The sequence below is a fragment of the Panicum virgatum genome, chromosome 9K, assembly GCF_016808335.1.
Source record: "Panicum virgatum strain AP13 chromosome 9K, P.virgatum_v5, whole genome shotgun sequence".
Taxonomy (NCBI): domain Eukaryota; kingdom Viridiplantae; phylum Streptophyta; class Magnoliopsida; order Poales; family Poaceae; genus Panicum; species Panicum virgatum.
In genome coordinates this window covers 91,984-111,930 of record NC_053144.1, presented here as the reverse complement: position 1 = coordinate 111,930, position 19,947 = coordinate 91,984, and the positions used below count along the sequence as shown (strand labels likewise).

Below are 19,947 nucleotides of genomic sequence, written 5' to 3'. Positions count from 1 at the left end.
AAAATCTAAAATTTATAGATAATTTTACCCAAAACTAGTTTATTGATAGTGCAGCAACTTCCCCTACTTTTATTTCTACTTTGAGGGTAAGTTTTGCACGTAATTACAGCTAGTTACAAGGATACCGACGGTGACCCTCAAATTTCGATAAATACTAAATACGTACGCCTCACGCATTTTAACATCCAATTTGTAAGCTTTTGAAATATAACAGCCGCACACGAATTCTTTTGATTCATGGGATTTCATCTTTTTTCTCTATTTCTCTGATTTTCCTTTTCATTTTCATTTTATAGCCTCCATAAGAAGACGACGTTGCCCTCACTTATCCTTTACCACCGACGATTGGATTGGATCCAATGGATCCTCTCCTGTGCGTGTGGGCCTCTCTCCTCCCTCTCTGTTCTCTCACTCTTCGAGAACTGCACGCCGCCGCTCTCTATCTCTCGCTCCTCTCTAGCCAGAGCAGACGGACTCCTTGAGTGCCTCCCTCGTCGGACTCCTCCCAGGGCCCATATTGTCATCTCTTTCTTTTTTTTGAGGCACGAGACGGTGCCAATTTCATTGATAGAGAAGAGTGAAATACAGCCGGCTAGTGGGGGAAAAGAAAAAGATTATTCTCGCGATAACAATAGCGCTATGTCTTTTGCTCCTGCCAACGTCCAAGCAGCAGCTTCTGCTTTGATGTTTGCCATTAATAAGGTTAATGTAGATGCTTCTTGTCACCGGAATACCCTTGCATTTCTCTCTCTTTCCATAGCTCCCAGATCACTAGAAGACTCCTACCGGCTTTCCGGGAGCCTGTCTGTCATCGATATAAAAAACGCGGCCGGGGGGTGAACGGACCCCACCATTTTTCATTAAGAGGAAGTGACTACGGCTTCACCCGGCCGCGAAAAACCCCCCGAACCCTGGCCCATGCCCGAGAGGGCCAGCACAGCGAGGGGATGTTTTGCACTGATGAGTATGGTCTCCACACTCTCAGTTGCCAATTTGGTTGCTCAGCCCAAGTGGATATGTACTCTCATATTCTTCTAGTGTATCTGCAGTCCGCCAAAAAATGTTTTGCCGTCTCCAACGTCTGGTGACACACAATGGGTAGTCTGGGCTGTGCTCCCAACCACGCGCCTCGCCAAACGGTTCGAGGTCCACACACATTCTTGCAGAATGAGTGCGCCATAATGAGTTTTGGTGCACTTCTCTGGTGGATCCTAAGAATTGCGCTTTGTACGCCGAGGCTGCCGGACTCTGTGAACTTCCATCGGATTTGGCCAACGTGTCCAGGGCGTAGTTGTATTTGACGGGTCAAGTTCCAGAGCAGTGTATATTCTTGGAGGTGTGTTGTCGTTATTCCGTTGGAGATGTTTATGTCTCCGATCCAGTTATCATTGTACAGGGCGTCCGCTACTTTTCGACGCTTTGATTTTGACAGAAGGAACAAAGTTTGGTGCGATATCTTTTGGCCAGAAGCTCGTCATGTTCCTGTCGCCTAACGTTATGTTAGTGCAAGCCGCGAAGAGTTGTTGGTCAACCTCGTCGCAAGGTGTTTCTGTGCCTACCCATGCTCTGTCCGTGGCGGTCCATTCATGCTAGAGCCAGTGAACGCGAAGGGCTCGTGCAAATTTCTCGTTTGGTTTCGTTTCAGGTGCTAAACTTTAGTCCATGTCACATAAAAAAGAATCTTAATATTTAGAAGTACTAAATAAAGATTAATTATAAAACTAACTGCAGAATCTTAGGGCTAAACTGCAAGACAAATATAATGAGGTATAATAATTTGTAATGAGCGGACGGTTACTGTAGCATCACTGTAGCAAATTATGGATTAATTAGGCTCATTAGATTCGTCTCGCGAATTAGCACTCAGCTGTCAAAAAAATTATAAACAGATTTTATTTGATACTCCAAAATAGTAAGATTTCTTTTGATGTAACAGAGACTTAGAAAAATCACTGAAAACAAACAGCACCAAGTCAAGCACTCCCAACCCCCTATTTTGCTTCGGTAGGTAGCACCGGATCCAATTGACTTTGCATTTGCTGCCGGTGAGTTCTTTGTCTCCCGCCCATAGGAAGCGTTTCCTTAGTTCATCAATTTCCCGGAGTGTCTCCTTGTAAGTTTTTAGAACAGTGAGAAGGTAGACTGGTTGCGATGAGAGGACAGATTTGGTTAGGCTGAGTCGTCCGGCTTGTGTCAAGAGGCGGCCGTTCCATGACGAGAGCTTCGCCCTGACTTCGTCGATTAAGGGCTGGAATTCTATTTTCCGTAGTCGTCGTACAGATAGTGGCAAACCCAGGTATCTGATCGGAAACCCAGCTCTAGTTCTTGCATGGCTGCAGCGGCGCCGGCGTTTCCACCTCCATGAGACACGCCGGCGGATGCAGAGGAGAGGAAAGGAGGAGAGTGGACACTGGGCCGGGTTTGGGCGGCTGGGCTGGACAAAATAGGCTCGGGTCGGGCTCGGGGGTGAGAGCTGACCTGGATGACGCGCTGACGTCCACACAAGCAAGAGTGGTAAAAATGTAAAAAATTTCTCTCTCCGGCGCTAATTCCGTAGTGCCAAAAACAAAAGTGTTATATCAGGAAGTGCACATCATTATAATGGTATAAAGTTAAATTAGGCCGAGTATGCGGTGGCTAGTCTTCGATGGTGCTCCTGGTAACCACCGCCGTCACCATCATATCCTCGATTGGCTATCTAAACAGACGGAGTGCATGCTACCAACATCATACCAAACAGCGTGAAGTAGTTGAAGCTCGCAGTGATGAAGAAAAGGAAGTAGAAGAATTTATCAGCTTTCCCATCATATCCAATCATCGCGTATATGAGGATCGTGTACAGAATCCCCTGTATGATGTTGTAGATGACCTCCACACATGCCTGCCAAAGTCAAATGTGCATAATCTCGTAAATTGATGGATCTATGGATAACTGAAGGAGAAGATGCTCATGCTCACATTGTTGTACTTGCACGACCTATGTTATGCCAGAATGAGCTAAAAGGTGCTGTTTCAGTAAACTGAACTTTAACCTTGCACTCCATTTAAGTCACTTAAATTATTTTTCATTTATCAAGTATATCTTGTTGTCCATTACTGGATTTTATAGTCCTGACTTCTTCTTTAATTATTGTTGGCCACATTTGAATGTAATTACATACTACTAGTCTAAGAAAACTGAGAAAACATCTTAAACAAGTTATACATGGACCAGCGATATGCTGGTTTGGTTATTAATGCTTTCATCTGCTCGAGCAGCCAACAGCCACCCAAATTTGTCCTCTACTCAAAAGCATGAGCTAAAACATTTATTTCCTACTCCCTACGTTCCAAATTATAGATCATTTCAGCTTTACTAGATACATAGATTATCTATGCACTCTATGCACCTAGATATATATATTATATCTAGATACATAGTACAAATTATTTATAATGCATCCAAACTATTATATTTTGGAAGGAAGGTACAAGTCATGCATCCAAAAATATTATATTTCACTCAAAATGACTCCTAATACCAAGAAGGCTAAAGCAAGGTCACCTGAGCAAGTGCATAGGATAATGGAGAGTGCATCCCCGCTGCCTTTTCACGATAGAAAACTGCCCGCTCAATTGACACAACAGGCTGAACCATCATGCAGTTGGAAGCCCCAAGAAAGAAGGTAGCAGCATAGGTGGCTCCAAGTAGGTTGTACAAATCTTGTTGTGAATCTCTGTGTGCGTCATACATAAAAAAAAATCTAAAGCGTTATTGCCACCATAGAAGCTAATGTAGAATTATTCCAACAATTTTAGTTTCAACTAAAGTATCGAAGAAGGGTCATACATCTTCTTTCCTTTTTGCCAAAAATACTGTACCAAATACAAGGCCAAAGAGCAGAGTCATCAGATAGCACATGGCATTGTAGGGTGGATTCTTCCAGTAAGAATGGTATTGCTTCCAAAAGTTTGCAACACATTGGCCGTAGAAGTTCTGTGAATATTTTGTAGGAAATGACAGATCCTGGTAGTCTGGTGGGGGTGTACTCAACTCCTTGATCAGCTCTTGGTTTTTCCTGATCATAGTTATGAAAGGATAAATATGTGTCAACAATATAAAACTATAACGACTTCATTCCACATTTTCTTGTCCAAGCCCACTTCTAGCACAAACCAAGGAATCATCATTTAATATAAGGAGAAGTTAGTAGGAGATAGCCAACATATCCCAATTAAATGCATGTTATTTATGACCACTTAATCTCTTCCAATAACATTAAGTAGGTGTGGAGAGTTCAAATATTGCAATAACCATATTCCTCAATAGGCAAGCATTGTAAAACTATCCTCCCCGAGAAAATAGACAATAATATGAATGTGGGGAGACGGGGAGTGATGATAACAGAGGCCATTTTTCACTCTCCACTTTCAAGGATTGTTAGAACAAGACAGTGATAAAAAAATGGCCTTGTTGAAAAAGTAAGGCTAATTACCTATAAAACATAGAGTTAGCATAAATTTCAGCAAAATTCATGTTCAGGCGAGCCTCAGATAGAGGAGAGCTAACTTCCAGCACCCACGTCGCAGGATTATATCTTTCTGTGATCTTTGGAACGCCTGGAATCGCCTGCGGGAAAATGAGATTCACACAAGTTAAAATGCCCACTCTTGGTGCACCTTGTGGGACCGAAGCCGGCGACCAGAGGGGGGTGAATGGGAGCCGATCAAAATTTCTTCGAAATTCGAATCGTTGGCCTATGTCCCAAAATCGCCCAAACCCTCAAGCGTTCTGACCAATGTTTGGAGTAGCTATTGAAAAGCTAAACCCACACAAAAAGCCTCGAACGAGCGAGCGAAACCACGCAGCAAATCGGAAGCAAATCGGAAAAATAGCTGATCTGAATAGCCAGGACCGGTCTGACCGGTGCACTGGACCGGTCTGACCGGTCGCAGCAGTTCAAGAGCAAGCAGACCGGTCTGACCGGTCTTGCCTACCGGTCTGACCGGTAGCACTCAGAAAACTCCCGAGAAAATGGATTCAAATGGTGAATCTCGAGCAAACGACCATGAAAATCGATGAAACTTGGGGGATTGCTTCGCCCCTACTCCGTGAACATATCCCCAAAAGATCTCATCCTAAAGATCAACGAAACGTGAGAATTATGGGAGAGATCAAAAGGGATTGGGGTTTTCTCAAACACTCAAGAACTCGAATTCGAACACGCCAGTGATTCCAGAGGATTTAGATCAGAGTTGGGAGCATGGGAATCACAGCAAAGAACTCGTAGCCTCCTCTCAATCAAGTGTGCCAAAAACGAAATCGAAAATCCATTGCACAAGGCACAAAACCAGGGGATTGAATCAAATCAAAAGCCCAGAGGCCACGAGGAGGATAGGGCCTCCTTTCCCAATCAAATCCCTTACAAGGTTTCAACAATCCATGGACAAAATCAACTCAAACGAGAGGAACAGAGGGAGGGAGACGCAGGGGCGGCGGCCTGGAGAAACAGAGAGTCCACGAACAGATTACAAAAGCCGCCATTAACCTAACACAAGTGAAGGGGTATTTATACCCGCGGGACCGGTCAGACCGGTACGCTGGACCGGTCAGACCGGTGCCAGGGACTGGTCAGACCGGTTGGCCTGCAGCACCCCCTGTACAACGATCTCATCCGACGGCCGAGGTTCTTTCTTCGAAACGAAGTATTCTCCGCGATGCCGCCGTCTTGATGAAGATCCAGTCCGCGGTTTTGGAGGGTCCGCGAAACCCGGGTAGGTGGCCGGTTTTGAGAAAACCGCCAAAACTCCACGCGCGGGAAGATTCCCGCCTCCACGCCGTGGCCCTAGACGCCGTTCCCGCCTCGGCCTTCTGACGGCCCTAGACGCCGCCCGCCGCCCGTCACCTCCTCGCCCGCAGCGAGGCCCTAGACACCGTCGACGCCCGTCGCCTCCGTCAGTCCCGAGACCGACGCCCGTGCCTCCACGACTTGGCGTCTTCAACCGCCGTCCGCCTCCTTGGTTTTGTGGCGCAAACCAAGAAACCCGCCTTCCGTCGCCGCTTGCACCCTCGATCCAGGAGTGGACGTCACAGCTGCCGCCCGGTCCGAGCTCCGGTCCCGGCTGCCCTTCACCGCCGTCCACCGCACGGTCCATCGGCCACAGCACCTCCACGGCAGCTCCCCATCGACACTCGACGCCCGTGTACCTGCAATCCAAAGACCAAGCGCACGATCACACCGCACGGTTGACAATTCACTCATCACAAGCAGGATAGAGTACTCTCGTTCCTCACACCTGCATTGAGTTCAACCCTTGTTTGGTCTTTTTTTTCTTCCAAAAGACACTTGTCATATTTATGAGAGTTATGGAATCAACTTGAGAAACAACTAATGGCCTGTTTGTTTGAGCTTCCTGGCAACTTCTGAGCGTGAAAAGCCAGAAGCTCAAACAAACAGTGAACTTCTCGTGCAGCTTCTGGAAACCTAGAAGCCTAGAAAAGCTGAGTTATTATGAAAAGATGGAAAGCTTAGTTTTATGAGCTCTTCATAACATTTTGAGCTCAGAAAGCTAAACACATCTTCTAAAAGCTAGTGTTGGATTTTCAGAACCAAAAAGCCAGCAGCAGCTTTTCAGAAAAGCTCAAAAGCTGTAGCTCAAATAAATAGGCCCTAAAACTTTGTCATCCCCAAATTGAAACACATAAGAAAAGAGAACTGACCTCAAAATATTCAACTAGTTTGTGAGAGTGGCGACCAAGTTCACCAGCATAAATAACCTGCCCTCCCCGTTTCAAAAGCAGAAGATGGAAAAGAAACCAGGTGTGAGCATATCACATTTCTAAAATTAAAACATGCGCGCGCGCACATAGTTTTGAGGTAGAGGTAATTCAGGAAGTAGAGAGAGCAGAGAACCTCATCGAAAGACTCAAATATATCAATGCTGGGCTGATGGATTGTGGAAACAACAGTACGCCCAGTGTTAACTGTATTTCGCACTGTGCGCATGACAATTGCTGCAGCTCGAGCATCAAGACCCGAAGTTGGCTCGTCCATAAAAATGATTGAAGGGTTCGCTACCAGCTCCACGGCAATTGTCAGCCTTTTTCTTTGTTCAGTTGATAACCCACTAACTCCAGGAAGACCCACCAGTGCATTTCGCAGCACATCAAGCTCTACAAGGGCCATCACTTCCTCCACAAACATCTAAGTATGTGGAGTTTAAATGAATTGGTCAGAAACAATTGCTTTTTAGATATTCAAATATATTGAACAGGGTTGTATTTACTTCAGTGAGAAGCTTGCTGTGAGTAACTACCTTCTTCGTACTGTCATCAACAACTGAGGAAAGACGCAGCCAGGCAGAGTAGATAATGATTCATATACAGTAACATTCGGAGAATGGATATCAGTCTGTTCACAATAGCCACTAATCCGAGCAAAAGTTTCTTGTTTTTTGGGGTAACCAGACAGGGTAATATCTCCTTCAATAACTCCACTTGTTTTCCTTCCTGCCAGGACATCCATCAAAGTGGTCTTTCCAGCTCCACTCACACCAACTAATGCTGTCAGGACCCCTGGCCTGAAAGCACCACTAATATCAGAGAGCAGCTGTAGACGGCTTTCTGTGAATCCTTGTTCCATCATTTCCTGCAAAACAAGATGAGATATTTCGGTTTGAGACATAAGGAACTTGTGTCATGATATGTCGGAGAACTTTGGCTGCAGGCATGTCCACATAATAGTTTACATGGTTAAAGCAAAGTGAAAGAGGCTGGAAAGGCAAAGTGACGTGTGACTGAGCTGGTCTCTTTGTTGCTCCATTAGTGCCTGCAGAAATAGGATATGAAGATATGCATATAAATACTCATGCTCAGAATATCCATGAATGAGAAGCATCAGGCATCAATAGCTTGTAAAATAATACAGGAAAAGTCCAACCATTGAACCCATAGACCAGATAAAAGAATATTACAGATATGCAGTAGTCTGATGTGCATATAGAAGAGTACACTAAGAGATTGAAAGATGAAATACTACAAGCAATGGCACCTGGATCACTGCATACAGCTTGGGATATTTCATCTTTGTGTCTTCCTTTCACTACCATTTCATGTTCATTGTCTTCACCTTCTGAAATTTGGGTATTGTACCAACTACTAGCTGGAATGAACAAACATATTAAGGTGAAGTCCCACCCCCTCTCACCAAACTGTCAAAAATAAATACAACAAGAAAAATAATAGTGCTTACGACTCAAGATTGTGAGGGCCCAAAGGTAGAGGATGTTGAACAAAATAATGAATCCTATAAGGGCTCCAATGGAAACCCAAAATCCCCATTCACCAGTAAACAAGCCTTTGGATTTAAGAATAGCTTTGCCCACTGTTGGTGCGTCAATAGTTGTATCATTGTTTGGCTGTATTAAAATGGCTGTCGTTAATTCAAAATTGCAATCACCTTTACAAGATTAGTATATTCAGTCCCCCATTATGCAAGCCTCAAGAAAAAAGATGAAAAGCAGGTTCATAGGGAAATAAAACTTACAATAGCCCATCTACTGGCAAGGAACTCGTTGATAGATATTGCATTTTGGCTATACATCATAGGAGATGCCCAGTAACCCCAGATCCACCATGGTTTGATGTCATCTGCCCACATCATACTCAGAGGTCAAAAGATTACTTCCATCTATATGAATGACAAGATTTTGCTGATTTCTTGTGCGCCAATGGAAATATAGATGAATTTTGCATACTTACTTCTCCGGATGACAAATCCTCCAAAGATGAAAATAATAAGCAGCACAAACACACCGAAAGTATTGGCCACAACCATTGTTTTCAAAATAGCACCGAGAAATCAGAATAAAGCCATCGCCACTTGGTGTGTGGCAAAAAATGCTATAAACTGACAAAAGAACCTATTATCAACAGACAAATGATCTCATGAGTCATGAAGCTAACTGTAAATGCCCATGGTGTCAAAACGATGAAATTCGAATATGCAAATAGTGTAAGTTGGTAAGGGTTATGGATACCTTCCTGCAGCAGGTGCAAACCCCATCACATAGTACGTGAGAACAACCCATACTGCTGCTTCCACGAGCGAAACAGGAACTTTTAAGATTATGCTTGCCAGTCCAAAGGTCCATGCAGGGAAGAACAAGAAATCCCTATGTTTGTAGAAAACTGGAAGCTTCTTTATGGTCAATTGTAGCTCAGCAAAACCATTGAACATGACCGTTATCAAACTAAAAGTCAGAGCCCCAAAGAATTTGTTGCCATCAGAAATCTGCCCATGGGGCATATTTGTTCCGAGGAACATAGTCATGGACATGAGCGCAAGGATGATCAACTTGGTGACCTTGAAAATGTAGATGATGGAGTTGCGCTTCATCAACAGCTGCTCTCTTGACATCACTGCCTTAAGTGATTCCCAGCTGGAAAGCCCATACTTTCTGGTGGTCAATGCAGCAGGATGGGTTTTGGACTTCTCGAAGGGAGTTTGCAGCTCCTTAAGCATCAGCTGGCCTACATGGAATGACTTGAAACGTTCTGCAAACTCCGGTACAGATACATAATGATATTCCTGATCAAGGTACCAGTATTGCTGCTGGTCTTTCTTGGAAGTGACCTCTTGAAGAAAGTCCGCAACACCTTTCCTTTCAGGGCACCGGAAACCAGCAGACTCAAAGAACTCCAAGATGTTCTCGCGTGGCCCATGGTAGACTATGTATCCTTCTGATAATAGGATTATGTCATCAAATAGATTGTAGGTCTCTGGCGGTGGCTGGAGCAGAGAGATCACGACAGTCTCATTCATTACATAGACCAATTGTCTCATAAACTTTACAATCTGAAATGTGCTCGAGCTATCCAGTCCAGTGGATATTTCGTCCATAAACAAAGCCCTTGCTGGCCCCGTTAACATCTCCCCTACATAAAAGGGGAAAAGAATAAGACAAATCCTGGGTTACTAATTTGAATACAAAATGAATTAAGATTTCAACTATAAATTGATGAAACAAGCAGACAGGCTTTATATTCATACCAGTTGTCACACGTTTCTTTTGCCCACCAGAAATTCCTCTGATCATCTCATCACCGATAATAATATCAGCACAAATGTCCAGCCCGAGCACCTGAGATAATTTTTGACAAACTCAATAAACACATTTTTTTAGCCTATCAGTAAGATCAGAACCACACCTTGAGAGTGACGTCTGTTAAAATATTAGTCTCCTGTCCTTGTACTGCAGTAGCTTTCATGAAAGCATTAATCTCAGGATCTGGCTTAATGCCTGCATCCCGCTCCCTTCTAGCAAGTTCTGCGAGCATCTCATATCTGGCACCGATGCCTAGGCACCTCCTGGAGAAATCCAACGTCTCTCTTACAGTCATCTCTGCATTGTGGAGATCATATTGACCAACATATGCACTTGTCCTCTCAGGATAGAACTCTGAAATTGGATGGCCACAATATGTGATGCTGCCAGAGACCTGGTTTTGCAATAGAATGATTTAGCATGTGACAGAAACGCATAAGAGAAACTGACAGAATGGCACGCGATGACGGTTTTATGTTAGACCTTGAGATTTTTGTCAAGCTTTCCAGTGAGTGCTCGCATGAGCGTACTCTTTCCTGAAGATGGAGGCCCAAGGAGAAGCGTCATCCTGAAAATAGCTAGCTCAGTACTTAGTTGCTTTTCTTCTAGAAGTGCAAGTTGGTCCTGTTTGTACTTATCAGCATGGCATGATACAAAGCAACAAAACTCATGGCTGGAATTTCTTCTAGGAAGATTGTTTGACACATACGTACCCCTGATGACACCGAGTACACGAAAGTATGCATGTATATATGAAAGAAAAACATGGCATCATTTGTCAGTCAGTATCACAATTATTTTGTTACTCCTGTTTCATAAAAGGATAAAAATGTAAACGGTCTTAAGAAAATGCAATGTTTTACAATCGTCTAGTCAAACCTAGTCGCCATGGCACCGAAGGTCATTGGTCGAGATTAGTCATCGATCACGCTGATTAGTCGAGCTTAGTCGTCTGTATAGTCGTTCTATCATACCAGGACCAGTATGATATATAAGGAGATCACAGCAAGCAGAACAGAGCAAGCAGTGCAGAGCTAGCAGAGCTGAGCAAGCAGTGCAGTGCACATCCAGCTGCTCTGAGCAGGAGCTAACTAGAATAGAAGAGAAGAGCAGTCATAGAAGAGGAAGGCAAGAGCAGCAAAACACTTACCATCAGAGGAGGAGCTCATCTTGGGGCTTGGACGCCGAGCTCCTGGGCGCGTGAATCCCTTGGGGAACCACCAAAACAGAGAGGCTGAGAGCTCTTGAGCAGCTTCCTCGGCAGTTGTGCGCTTCTGCTAAGGATGGCAACGGGTCGGGTTCGGATCGGGTGGAGTCTCCGTGTACCCAAAACCGAAACCCGAAATCGAAACCCGAACCCGAAACCGATTCGGGTGGAAATCCATCACCAAAACCAAACCCGTGGATACCCGAAATCCGCGGATAAATATACACATATTCACATGTATAAACAAGAGGCAACAAATAATAAATATTTTCATGAGTCAACTTTCAATAAATTTAATAGTCTAAGTAAACAAGTTATCATTAAAATATTATAAAACATGAGTTTTAATTTCAAATGATTTATTTCGGATATCCATTAGATATCCACGGGTGGAAACCAAAATCCGAAACCGAACCCGAACCTGAAAACCGTGGGCGAAAAACCAACACCAAACCCGAAACCCGAAAAACCGAAACCCGCGGATACCCACACCAAACCCGATCCGCTGCCATCTCTAGCTTCTGCTATGTGGGTGCGCCGGCGGAGAAGGCTTCAAGCAGGCGGCAGCGCAATTTTTGGCGGGCGGGCAGCGGCGCGTCCATGGCTCTGCGCGTTTTCTCGCGGGCGATTTGGGCGACGGCAGCTTAGAAGCACTGCGCCCGTGAATACATACCTAAAACCTAATGGGCCTAATGCCAGCCCACTAGCCTAGTTTCTGATCATTTTCTTGTCTAGTCGGACGATTAGTCGCATTTAATCGACAACTAAGCAGACGACTAGAATTATAGTTGCCCAGCCCTATTCGCAGCTGCTTATAGGTGTCGAGGGAACGATAAGCCTGACTAATCGCGATTAGTTGAACGATTGTATAACATTGATAAAATGACACCGCTGATATCACATAAATCTTGCCCAACACATGCCAACTTGATTACACATTAGCTCCGCACTGCTTGCGTCGCCCCTAGGGGCGACCCGGGCGGATCGACAACACCTCCATTCACCTTGCCACCAAGGATGGTGGCGGGGGAGGCTCCTTCCACGCCATCTTCTTCCCCCTGCCTATCTCGAAGACAAGTTCGGCCAAAGTAGTTCTGGTGCCATCGGCTGGAGCTACGGGCTGGTGGGGACAAGATCTGCCATGTACCGGCCGGATTTGGCGCCCTCCCTCCCCCCCCCCAATTTCCCTCTCTATACCCGTATTCATCGACGGCCATGGCATGCTCCAGCAAGCGCGCAGGTTTGGGTCTATTGACCCCCGATCTGGGCCTCCCACGACCAGATCTACCGCCTCCTCGCCTGGCTGCGGCGAGAGCCCTTCAGGCCCGACTTCGACGCGGTGTTGGTGACATTGAAGGTCCCGCAATGCGGGGCGCTTGGCAGCCACGCCTAGTGGGTGGGCTCGTCGTGGTCGTGGCGGCGCTAGCTACATCTTTCGGTAGCCACTGGCGAGAAAGCAGCACATGGCAGTCGGTGGACCTTGCTTATGCTTCTCCGGTGATGCCAAAGTCGTGCTTGACATACTGTCGGGGCTGATGACAGCAACGTCTGAGGGTGTCGCTCACCTTTTGGAGGTGTCGTGATAGCTCTCGGCCCTACAGTCATGGTGTCCCTCCGGTTGAAAGCCCAGCTCTGGTCTTACCTGACCGGCTGCCGCGGCGGCCTAATGTCGTGCCTGACCTGTTGGAGTCGTCGTGGAGGAAATGTTCTTGGCATCAACACCAAATTCTCTACATTGGTCCTTCAATGACATCCTCCTCTAATGGTTGCATAAGCCAGTAGCTGGTGAATGTCTTCTACGAGCCTCGATACCTCGTCATCGTCCATGACCTTGATTGCGTCGTCTCATCAAATGTCGGGTCGCGAGACCATGATCCTCTCGTTGATCCTCCCCCTTTGAGGTTTCCTCCCCTCAAATGGCATTGGCGGCTCGTTATTTGGATCCCAGATATGCCTCATAGACGATGCAAGTCACAGCCGTTGTCTGTCGGATTTGACTTTGGGCTTTATGGTTGCCCACGGAAAAAAGATCACTGGAGTATAGCTATTCAGAGGTGGCATTGTTCGGTGATAGGCTACATGACTCCATTTTATTAGAGGAGTAATCTTGACCTTATAGCTTTGTGGTGTGTTGTATCATCTTCCTTCTTCCATGTGTTGTGAGAGTTTTTAGTTGTGAAATTGCTGAAAATGTAATGTGTATTTTGGCTGCCAAAAGCCCTATCAATAAAATTCAGGTGGGGTACGGGCTAACCGTAAAAAAAAAATGATACTGCTAGCTAGACCCACCACTTTCGGCTAGCTGAAGAAGAGGACAAGGAAACCAGGTTCAGTTGGTTTGGGAAGATCTAGGGAGCAGTTGGACTGGATGGTGACCCAGCACTAAACAAATAAGCGAATGTATATGGGTACCTGGACGGTTTGAGGACACCATTGACATTCTTAAGTATGGTGATGTTCCTCTTGTTTGAAGAACCAAACCGGCCAATGAGTCCCTGCAATGCAGCATATATCGGTGAGTTGTGTACTCTGTTAGTATATCAAACTACTTAGTCAGCATGACACCATCAGATCATACACAGCAACGAGTCATATTGATTGATATTGAAAGGAGATCGCTTCTAGAACATGCTAAACTAACGTTGGTCGATATTCTATCTGGAAAGGGGAAAAAAGAAAGAAAGAAAATGTGAGAAAAAAGAAAGGAAAGCAGTTGATTGAAAACGAAAAGATGGACTGGTTCTTGCGCTGTAATTGGGGGTGGGGGGGGGGGGGGGGGGGGGTTGTCCAGGTTACCTCGCAACGCATCCATAATTTTTGCCGTGTGTTGTTTAGAGGCAATGTTTTGCACTATTGACCCCCCAGCAAATAGGAAATTGCTTTATGGCAATGTTTTGCACTATTGACCCCCCCAGCCAGTGTAGTCATCAACTTTTGTGCTAACCCTCCAATTGTATCAATTCAATTTTATCCAAGAAAGTTGCACAAAGAAAGTGTGAGTAGAAGTACAAATTGTGACAAATAAAGAAATGGCAGGCAGCTCCAAGAAAGTTGCACAAAGCAAGTGTGAGTAGAAGTACCGTACTTCACTTTGATTAGTGCAGGTACGGTACTCTGTTAAAGTGAAAGAAAAACTGGGGCTGCCTATACCATGATGGTTCATCAGTACTCAGTCCACATGTTATTTAATTTGAAGGGGAAAAAGTATTTTTCACTCACTAATACAATAAACTGTACTATAAATATAGTACTATCCCGGGTCAATAAAATCTGACGTTTTTCAGACAAGACAACTAACTTGCCTGTATTGATAACTGTATACAATATTTGCATTCTAATCCATCGAAAAATGCATATACGACACCTATGCAAATAATAAATAAATCAAACTGTATATGCAAATTATTAATAAGTCAATTAAGAGCTCTTTTATAATGATTGTAAAGTACCAAAGGGTACTTTCAGATACTTTTTACCTTGAATTTTTTTTCTAGCTGATGATCTATGGAACATATTTATAAAAATTAAATTAAATTAGTATTTGGTCCCCGTTTTTGGTACTTGGTCCCACATTTTGGAAGTACTAGGTACTTTACCCTAGGTATTTCTGGGTACTTTCTACCTTCACTACCGTAGGATTTTATTAGATGAATGGCTCTTATTTTTTCAATCATTGTAAAATTTCTCGTTAATTAAATGATGAATGAATAATTAAATATTAATTGGCCAAGCAAGGCAAAACCTGGAGAAAATTGGTGGCTGCGTTCCAGAGCGCTGGGAGGGCGCGGCCGGCGGCGATGACGTCCGCCTCCACCGTCAGCTGCTCGTAGCGAACCTCGATGGTCGGGAGCTCGATGCCCACCCTGCATGAATTAATGTCATCAGCCGGCCGGCATGTCGACCGAGAAATCAGCGGCGCGGCGGCGATATATGATTCAATTCGTTCATCACTATATATATATATATATATATATATATATATATATATATATATATATATATATATATATATATATATATATATATTGCTGACGATGGTGTTTGTTTCTATCGAAGAACCAAAGAATCTTACCGAGATCCTTGGCGTTGGCGGAGACCCTGGGCCACGGTTCCCGTCCCGACTGAAATCAATGCCGCCACGTAAGATGGCCTGCACGATCTTCTCGTCGTTGTCGCCCCAGAACGGCGGCACGCCGCAGAGCAGGATGTAGAGGATGACGCCGGCGCTCCACATGTCCACCTCGGGGCCGTAGTTCCGCTTGAGCACCTCGGGCGCCATGTAGTAGGCGCTACCAACCACCTCTATGAACCGGTCGCGGGGGCTGAAGAAGACGCAGAGGCCGAAGTCGATGACCTTGAGCGGCGCATCCTCCTCGTCGCTCGTGAAAAGAAAGTTCTCATGCTTGAGGTCGCGGTGGATGACGCCGTTGATGTGGCACAGCCGCACGACGCCGACTATGGTGCGGAACACCGTGGCCGCCGCGCGCTCCGAGTAGTGCACGCGGGCGACGGTGCGGTCGAAGAGCTCGCCGCCCTCGCAGAGCTCCATGACCAGGTGGACCGCGCCGTCGGCCGTGTCCTCGCACGCCTCACGGAGCCGGACCACGGAGGAGCACGACGACGACATGCGCCGCATGATGGCCACCTCGCGCCGCACTTCCGCCTCATGCGCCGCCCCCGAATGTTCTGGTATCCACCGCATTCGGTATCCCCCACATAATATGCCGTCCGATTCTTCGTTAAGATTCGCGCTCCGCTCCTACGTGGCACGCGGAATTGCAGTAAATGTTCTCACATAACCCCTCGCGGTCAACGAAGGCTTGAAGACCCGGTCACACTGTACCTGAGTTTTCTGGATAGGCCTCCTCTTGCTAGCTTCCGACTAGATCTCCACCGCCCCCTGTCGCCAGCCTCCGATCAGACCTCCACCGGCCCCCTCCTTCTCCGCCTCCGGCGATCTCGTCAGCCATGAGAGGTAGCGGGGCTCAAAACCTCCGCTCGTACATCTAGTTTTTGAAGTTTCCTCTTCTATGCAGGTCTTCGTTATAGACCGTATCTCACTGTTGTCGCCATGGCCGTCGTCGCCCTCGGCTTGTCGGATTCGTGACCTTGCTCATCGGTCTTGTTGCCCACGGTGTAGGAAGCGACGCTCTCATCGGCATCGACCTTCAGGAGAGACATCGGTGAGCCTAAATAATCTTGTCCTCTTTCTAGAATTGGGGATGTTTTTGTTCTGATGGGCACAAATCGATGGCGCCCAAATCGATCCACCACCACTCGTCTCCGGCCATCTGTCCATCCCCACAACACCATAGCGTCCCTACTCAGGCCATCTCCATGATCATCTCAGGCCACCATCCCCTCCAGAACCATCTATCCTTCCTGTGCATATATGAACAAACCCCTGCTGCCACCTTCTTTTTCAATCTAATATTTAGTTTGCGTTGATGGTTTGATGCTTGTTGCTTTCTTAATCGCGAGCATAGGCTTCACTATAATCCTAAACCCACCCACGCCACCATTCACATCCTTGCCCACACCATCGAAACGACCAAGTCCACCACCCTTCTCCATTCCATTGAACCCCAGAACCTCTTGCTACGTTGGGAAGCTCCTGCCTCTGTAGTTCCCTAATGTTCTTTTTAGTTTTCAGAGTGTGTCGAGTGTTTACTTATTTATGTGATATCACTTCCCTGTAAAACTACTTCTCCTTAAATAAATTGGCAGAGCCCCTGCCATTTCAAAAAAAAACATTGGGAAGCTTAGGAAGCTACTGCTTAATCACTATGAAATGGCAACTGCTTGTTACTGCAAGATACCTTGGTTCGTGCCTGCAAATCTAAAATTATATAAGACATGGCTATACTGATGTTTTCGTCTAGGTTAAGCACTGACCACCTTCAGGACTGCTGTTAGTGATCCCCATATTTGGTGAAAACATGCATGCTCGCTATTGCCTTAGCCCAGTGAAGGTTCAACGATATCCATGGCTCAAGCCTCTGCAACCTCAAGTGCAAAGTTTGTGGAGCCAGCCAGAGGGACCGGCAGCAAGTCAATCGGCGAGCACAAAGAAGGCCCAAGATGGATGCTATCTTTGTGGGTCTTTAGATGACCTTTTCTACCATTGACACTGCGGGGCCTGGATGAAGACATCTGCTCCTTCTATATGCAATATTTTGTATTTTACTATATAAGCCGTGCTGCCTTATCATTTCCACAGTTAGCATCGCAACTGGCAGCTCTGAGATCGACATCGTCGACAAATTATGGCTCATTTTCAGTAGCTAGGAAGCTACACTCATGTAACTTTGGGACATGCTCACTAAACACTGTACTTTGTTATCACCGATATATACATGCTGAGTTATAAAAAAATATTGCATGGACCACCATTCTGAAAATTTAATAGTAATGGTCACACTACGTCAGTATCGAACAGAAGGCCTTGCTTTTATCCGTACTACTACTCTCATCTCCCTGTCCCCCCCTTCCATCTTTTTTGCTCTAGAGATCTTGCGGGTGATCTCAGGTTCTGTCTCTTATCAGCTGTGGATTTTTGTTTATATAGAGTTTCATATTTTGATTCCCCCCACATACATCTGTTTGAATTCCAGATTGGTCACCGCTATTTAGTTTACTGCAGATCTGGTGCTGCTTTGTTGATTGTCGGCTGTCCAGTGTAGGATGATAATCTGGAGGTCAGATCCCATTATTTTTGTTTATTTGTATCAATTGGAGGTTGTTAAAGTTTCAGAATCTCATTAAAAATTTAGTGTTACTAATGAACTGGATGTCATGTGGTTTTATGGATTTGTTGATTGTTTAGTAAGCTTATTAAGTTACTGCATTAGTATTCATTCAGTTTGCTTAACTAGTACTCGTTCAGGTTGCATAAGTACTCATTCGGGTTGATTATTGGATTTGTCAATGTTGACAGGGGAAGAAAAAAAAGAGTTGGCAATTGTATCTGCTAGGCGTTAGCTACCTAGCTATTTGTTGGGATTTCTAGGCTTGATGATTGCATGAAGAAGTTAGTAAATGAAATCAGGTTTGAGGGGATTCATTCACTTCCCTGCTCTAAAGCAAATAAACAGAATGTTTGCTGTCCGGATGATGTGGAGGGTTGATGCATTGTCGCATACCCTTGTTCTGTATGATTCAAAAAAGTAGAAGTTTAGCAAAGAAGAAGGTGGCATGCATTTTTGGCTTCCATGTGGAGTTATAAAAGTATCTTAAAATGGGATGCCATGTAAGTAGGTAGTTTCTACTATTATGACAGAACATCTAGGCATGTCGGCATTCAGCAATGTCAACCAACGAGGAGAGTTCATCCAAACCTTGCATTGTGGTGTATGTATGTTATGTCAACTTTGATGTCACCAGGCGCTAGGTTATGCATCAGTTGATTACTTGACTGCACTGCACAATCTTCAACGATAGGCTCATATCATTGGTATGATTATGTACTGAAAAAAGGCTATTTTGATGAATTGATTAAGATTAAAAAGGACTTGAGTTGCAATACAAAAGTACCTAATATCACTGGTTGCACTATATTCTCACAGGTATGCCTTGCCATTTATTTGTATCTTTAAATTGACATTGTGTTGCACATGCAATTTTTTATACCGTTGTGGTAATTACATATATGTCATAATGCAGCCCCACTTGTTTGAATTTCATAATTTCAATATATGTGTTGTACCGTGACAGTATAGACATCGGTGTCCTGAATATGAACCATGATATCTTTCCTCATATTAAATGTTTTGCATCTGACAGAATGATGCCTATGATCTGTGCCGATATTGTTCCATGTAGCTTGGAGCAGCCTGATTCTGTAATTGGAAAAAGCAAGGTGCTTGTTATTTCACATCTTATATTGCGCATTTTTAGTAGGCATATATATATATATATATCATGGTTTTCAGATTTGATTATATCCGTTAACTTAATATGCTTCACTTTTTTCACTCTCGGTTACGATCACCATTAGGATGATGCTACCATAGGTCTTTAAATTGGGAGGTAGATGTCACTGAGTAGACGTCATGAATGTCACTGAGATCACCCTTTCTCGATCATTTAGAGTTCCTATGGAGGTCTGTCTTCTTTCATTCTCTCCTCTATTCAGTTGGAGATCTAGTTAGTTTAGACTGGATACATTTTTGTATAACATAATTGGATCATTATTTCATCACCTTCATTAGTACAACTTATGCTTATGCAGTACATCCAGCTTGGGAATTTATGTTATGGAATTGTGTGTTTCCAAAATATTTTATATTGTAGTAATGTAGGCCGGTTCTATGATACACTTTCTCTATTTTATTGTATATATAAATAAGAAATTTTTCTTGCACTGTATGCTAATACCCTAAAATATGTTTTCACTTGACACTTCCATGTAGGTGAAGGCCAAATGACTATAATTCGTCTTGGCTAAGGGGTTCCAGGAAGCTCAAGGCTCCTTAATTTGATTCTTCACCCGAGGATGCTTAGATGATATTATTTTGGATTGTATTTGGATGTCTATAGTTGCATGTATGATTAATATGTTTTGTTGGGAAATAAAAATTAGATATGAAGATTGGCACTTTTCATCATTTTTTTTTGCAATCATTATGTGTTAAACCTCATTATTGAGTTACACA

The 19,947-nt window shown here is 44.6% G+C and overlaps 1 long non-coding RNA gene and 2 pseudogenes across 9 annotated transcripts; 1 reads left to right on the top strand and 2 right to left on the bottom strand.

Annotated features, from left to right (window-relative positions):
• Positions 1–2,521: 2,521 nt before the first annotated feature.
• On the bottom strand, positions 2,522–14,104 carry LOC120648987 (annotated as a pseudogene).
• Positions 14,105–15,011: 907 nt separating this feature from the next.
• Positions 15,012–15,995, bottom strand: LOC120648921 (annotated as a pseudogene).
• Positions 15,996–16,110: 115 nt separating this feature from the next.
• Positions 16,111–19,947, top strand: LOC120648994. 9 transcript variants are annotated; one of them, XR_005665139.1, is made up of 5 exons: positions 16,121–16,268; positions 16,330–16,476; positions 17,937–17,991; positions 19,076–19,151; positions 19,705–19,947. It is a non-coding gene; the product is annotated as an uncharacterized LOC120648994 (long non-coding RNA). The 9 variants fall into 9 exon arrangements; XR_005665140.1 differs by adding an exon at positions 19,290–19,395 and having other exon boundaries at positions 16,121–16,476; XR_005665138.1 differs by adding an exon at positions 19,290–19,395 and having other exon boundaries at positions 16,111–17,991.